The 6125-nt window shown below is 46.4% G+C and overlaps 1 pseudogene; it reads right to left on the reverse strand.

Annotated features, from left to right (window-relative positions):
• Positions 1-114: 114 nt before the first annotated feature.
• LOC136831034 (uncharacterized) lies at positions 115-4195 on the reverse strand (annotated as a pseudogene).
• Positions 4196-6125: the final 1930 nt, after the last annotated feature.

Below are 6125 nucleotides of genomic sequence, written 5' to 3' on the forward strand. Positions count from 1 at the left end.
CAGGCTACTAAGAGAGTCATAAGAGATTGTAAAATTATAACCCGACATAAGATGTGCTCCCTTTAGGGCTTTCTAAATGACTGTCGGCTCTTTTTTAAAAGGTGACACACAGTTCGACATTCTACCAGATCTGACAACTCCCCATGCCACCCCTTCAGGTTTTTTGAAGCATCAGTATAGATTTTTATGGTGCCTATATACATTTCAACATGTTCTAGTGAAGCAGCAAAGAAACACAGACTTGGTTTTTTCTCTTCTTCTCTACTTAAAAAAATAATATATATATAATGGATACAGACACACAACAATCCTTTGATGGAGAGGTAATAATCTCCTACAGGGCTTGACTTCAACTAACTGCCCATACTCCCACTCTCCAAGAGAACATCTTAAATAATCATTGACAATCGACAACAAGTAATATACAAACTCAACTAGTCATAACTGGTCATTTACACCTCTTCCTTAATAACCCACAACAACAGAAATACCTTAATACACAAACTGTCCAATTAAACCCAAACAGTAATTAACAGTTTCAAACAATAATTATACACTCCCCCCTGAATTACATTCACATATATTACAAACTCTAGCTTTTCTAACTCTTGTTGAACGTCTTGGAATCGCGTTGCACTCAACAACAGTACCTGAATCTTCCTCTTCCCCCTCATCTTCATGAACAGGAAGCTGTATAAGAAGCTCCTCATCCTCAGCATTAGTAGTTTCCTCACTCAATATTAATCCTTGTGAAGAACACGAACGAAGATCTCTAACATGGCGTGGAACTTCATTGACTTCAACAGCTTGTTCTGACAAAACTCCCGTAACCTTGCCTCTTTCAAATTGCATATTGCATCGCATGTTGGATGGTTTTACCCACACCTCATCACTTGCTTTGTAGGGGCCACTCACTGCCACTTTGTTCATTGTGCATGGATCCACTCCTCGGATCCTCACAGGGTAAGAATACAGCATACTGGCAAGGGCAGTCGTTGAGTCGCAGTCATCACAAGGCATCAAATTATACAGATATACAGCCTCTGCAGTGCTACAGCCTTTCCTTGCAGCAATGACGTTAACAGTTCGATGGCATCTCTCAGCTATACCATTTCCTGATGGAACATAAGCACATCTAACATTAAGATGCACGCACCACTTTTTTGCAAAGTCAGCAAATAGTTTGCAGCGAAAAGCAGTGTCATTGTCTGTTAACAGTTCCTCCGGCGCTCCTCGTTCATAGAACACTGTCTCAAGTTGTCCGATGATGCTCTCACTGGTCTGAAAACGGAGCCGACGCCAGATGGCAAATCGAGATGGTCCACAATCAATGAGAGTAAGATACGGCCATCCATCATAGTGAGTAATATCCATACCAACTCTCTGCCACACTCTATCCACTTCCAGACTACCCTTCTGCCACTTCACTGGGGCCGGGTCTATTGACTGGCATGCCTCACAGCATTTGACAACAGCTTGTACTTGCCGCCTGGTAACTCCTGGATGGACTTTCTTTACAAAATAGAGAGTCCTTCTCACACCTGGGTGACCGGCAGCATGATGGATCTCCTTAATTCCATCGCTAATGGCAGGGACAACAGAAGCACACACAAGTTTTGCATCTTGGTGACATGAACCAAGGTCCCTCAGCCAGCGCTGAGGTACACGTGTCAAACTGTCAGCTTTATTATTGGCAGAAGACACAAGTGTAATAGACAGCTGAAGGTCACACTCTTCTATCAATGACAAGACTATTCCTAGTCTTCTTCTGATGAGCATTTCACTTGCAGCCTTAGTCTTCAATCTGCTTTTTCCTAAAAGTCCATCTGAAATCCATCTATGCACAGTAGCCTACATGAGTCAGTCATTAATTCCACCTTTTGTATCTTCCAAGCCAGTGCAAGATTCAATCCTTTAATGACTGCATCTAGCTCAGCCATATTGATGTGGCAAGAGTCGTCTTTCCGCAGGCAGCTGGCATCTTCCACAATGGAACCATTTGCTTCACTGCAACACCAAGTGCAAGAGAACTAGCATTCACCCAGATCTTGAATTTGTCACGGTGACATTCCACTGTCCTCTCACAGGGTCATCCTTCTTAACCTTCTCCAGAAGTTCCTGTAAACACATTTTGATGTAATCATCATTAATGACGTCGTCCCATCCTTCAGTGACTTTATTGACTCTTCTCTTGATGAATGCTACCGCCACTCGCAGCCATCCACAAACAGGGTAATGGCCTAACAGTCTACCACAGTATGAGAACACTGCTCGCCGAGTCAATTGTCTTGGTGCATCGCCCAGGTCATTGTCCCTCTTCCAAAAAAGACTCTCCTGCTCCCCCCAAACTCTCAGGCCCAATGCTCAAGCCCCTTCAGCAAGTCTTTGGTGTGGCTTACTTACTAGCCCAAAATTTCTGAGATGCTCCTCTACACGGCTGACCTTAACAATATCTTCATTCACCAAGATGTCATCAACATAAGCTGATGTTCCTTTTCTTACAATTGGGTCCTGAAGAAGAACACAGTTTAAAAACAGACTTCATTACCATTGGAGCAATATTCAAGCCAAACCCCAGTCGAGTCAGGCAATACCTCTGGCCTTTGAAATATACAGTCTGGTATGGCCACAGAGACTCATGGATTCTTATCTGCAGGTAAGCTTTAGCCAAGTCCACTACAGATACATTCACTCCTTGCCTGCGCCACTCACGTAGTTTGTCTGAACACACATCCGAGTCTGCTGTAAATGCATCAATGTACGTATTCAGTTCTCTGAAGTCCAGTACAGGCCGCACCTTCTTTTTATTTTGCTGTACAACAGCCATGAGGGGAATAAGCCCCTTAGCTAGTCCATATTTATTCTCATCATAAGGAAGCAGCCAACCATCACTCACCCATCTTTGTAGCTCTGATTCATACAGGTCCTTTGCCTCCTGAGGTACAGAATATGCCTTTACTCCATTCTCTAGGATGCCAGGCTCCTTGCCTTCAGACCATTTTCATGTAGCTGTCCAACATTTAATCAAAGAATCATAAATTGCACTAAAATCACGCTCATCCACCCCCACCATCACATCAGCAGCTGCAGAAAAAAGAGAGTCTTCCATTCCAAATCGTACACCACCCTGGGTATTGACAGTGACTCCTCCTAGAGCCCTCACACCATCCATGCCGAGAAGAAATTTAAAACCGAGTGGCATTAGAGTAGTTACACACACAGAAATGCTGGCAGTAGCTCCATTACTGAGCTGCAAGTGCACGGCGCCCATTCCTTCACACACCCATTCTTGTCCACTCACAGTTACCATGCTAACTGCGCACTTGTTCCATGCCTTACAGCATGAAACATGAGCGATGCTTTGAGAACACCCAGTGTCTACTAACACGCAACACGGAAGACCCTCTACACTCAAAACAGTACTGGCAGCACCTTACTCAGTGGGTTTGGGGAGAGGAGGCTGGTGCTGATGCCTCCTCTCCTTGCTCGTTTCCCGGACAAGCTGACGCAATGTGGCCCATTCCACCACACCGATAACACTTTACCCTTCTCCAAATCGACCATTTACTCGGTTGCGAGCAAGAAAGTCCCTGGCAAAGTGATTTGGTCCAAGGCATACATGACATTTCTGAACTGTTGTTTCTACTGGCACAGAACCCAAGCTTCCTGTGGCGCCAAAACATGTTTCCACTGAAGCAGAGGGAAGGTCATCCTTTAGAACCGCCCGTGCCCGAGCCAAAATCTGTTCCAGATCGAGGGCCTCCATGCGAGACCCGGCTCTCAACAGCTGACGAACTCTCTCTGGAAGTCCAGCTACAAAAGTACATGCAAGAGCTTTTTCAGAAATTCCTCCAAACAAGGATCCGAGTCGACGTAGCTCAGCTAAGTAGACATCCGGTGCCTCTCCACTGTGCAACTTCCTACTGACAAACTGTTCATAGGCTACATAGGGATCAACAGCAAACGCAGCCAACAATGCTTCTTTCACCTTGTCAACCTCCTTCCTATCTGCTGTGGGTAACTGTAAGTACACTGCAAAGGCACCACCTGTAAGCTGCAGAGGAATCACACTGGTCACGTCATCAACTTTCCGAAGCTTGCAAACCAACTCCAACTTCTCCAGCCACTCCATAACAGATTGTGCGTTTCTGCCATCATACTCAGGGATCAGTTTCAAGTCGAAGTTACTCTCCATACTGCCTAGATAGCTTGAAGCAGCAAAGAAACACAGACTTGGTTTTTTCTCTTCTTCTTTACTTAAAAAAATAATATATATATAATGGATACAGACACACAACAATCCTTTGATGGAGAGGTAATAATCTCCTACAGGGCTTGACTTCAACTAACTGCCCATACTCCCCACTCTCCAAAAGAACATCTTAAATAATCATTGACAATCGACAACAAGTAATATACAAACTCAACTAGTCATAACTGGTCATTTACACTTCTTCCTTAATAACCCACAACAACAGAAATACCTTAATACACAAACTGTCCAATTAAACCCAAACAGTAATTAACAGTTTCAAACAATAATCTTTTGAAGCATCAGTATAGATTTTTATGGTGTCTATATACATTTCAACATGTTCTAGGAATCTAATTTTAATATCTTCTTCGGATCTATCTTTTTTTATAGAAATTTCTTACATACAGAAGGTTAAGGGATCATTCAGGGTGGAAATTTATTACATACTTTTAAGAGGTGCAAAAGAAACAAGCAGGATAAGGTTACTGCTAATTTATTGGAGACCCAGGCGGTTTATATAGCGGCGGACTGACGTCACGCCGAGGAATACAATAAATACAATGAACAAATACACTCTGAATTACACAAATGGACAGGAACTGAGTTGAATACAATCTGGTACCTGAGAAAGAGGAACACATAATATACAAGCTGGTGACAGGTAAATTTTTACATAAAAGAATTTAAATGATTGGGTCTGTGTGACCCGACAACCTAGGAGCGGCGAATCCTGGAGAGGCAAAGATAACGGGTTGTCACCACAGAAAACCCGCTTAGCGGGGACTTTACAAATACTCCCAAGACGTGGGTAACATCTGATTAATCGGCGTATCTGCTGGGGCGCTGAAGGGTGCTGCGGCTACATGAAGACAGCGGGGGAATGTGCTGTGCGTGGGGGCAGCTGGCTGGGGGTGTGGGCGGATGCTTCTGGGGGCGGCTGCGTGTCCGCTTTCTGCGGGGAGCCGGCAGCGGCGATGACTGTTCAGGTGGAGGGTGCGGTGCAGTGACGTCTGTGTCCTCCTCCAGCCCTAGGAGAGCTGTTAATCAGCTCAGTGGTCTGGTAAAACTATTATTTTTTTTTTTTCCTAATACTCGGCGGTGCAGCAGACCATGAAGGACGCCTTCAGGGACCTGTGGAAGTGCTCAATCAAGCCGTTGGCTGCGGGGTTGTAGGCAGTGGTGGTGTGATGAGCTGTCCCCAGCAGACGTGCCAGGGCGGACCACAACTCAGACAGGAAGGCAGGGCCCTTGTCGGTGGTTATTTGGTCAGGGACGCTGAACCAGCTGATCCAACTGGAGAGTAGGGCCTCGGCACATGCACTGGCGGTGGCTTCTTGCATGGGCATGGCTTCGGGCCACCTTGTTGAGTGGTTGACAACTGTCAGGAGCCTGATGGGGGAAGAGGCCCGACGACGTCGATGTGAATATGGCCGAACCGCCGCCCCGTTGTGGAAACTTGCCTACTCCGGACTTGGTGTGATGGCCAACTTTGCTGGTTTGGCACCAAAGGCACTGTCTCGCCCAGGTCCTTGTATCCTTCCGCATTCTGTGCCAGACGAACTTCTCTGTCAGCAGCTTGGCCGTCGTCCTGCCGGAGGGGTGGGACAGCCCGTGGATAACATCGAATATCTGGCGGTGGCGGAAGGCAGGCACTAGGGGGCGAGGCTGGCCGGTGCTGACGTCGCAGAGGAGATTTGCACCCCTGGGGGCGAGGGACACGTCCCTCCACTTCAGGGACGTGATGGTGGTGCGGTAGGCTGGAGTCTCTGGGTCAGTGGCCTGCTCCCGGGCGAGGTCCTCATAGTTGATCCCAAGCTGTACTGCGTTGAGCTCAATTCTGGAGAGGGCGTCTGCCACAGGTTGCTTCCTG

Source organism: Macrobrachium rosenbergii, chromosome 48 (genome assembly GCF_040412425.1).
Source record: "Macrobrachium rosenbergii isolate ZJJX-2024 chromosome 48, ASM4041242v1, whole genome shotgun sequence".
Lineage (NCBI taxonomy): Eukaryota > Metazoa > Arthropoda > Malacostraca > Decapoda > Palaemonidae > Macrobrachium > Macrobrachium rosenbergii.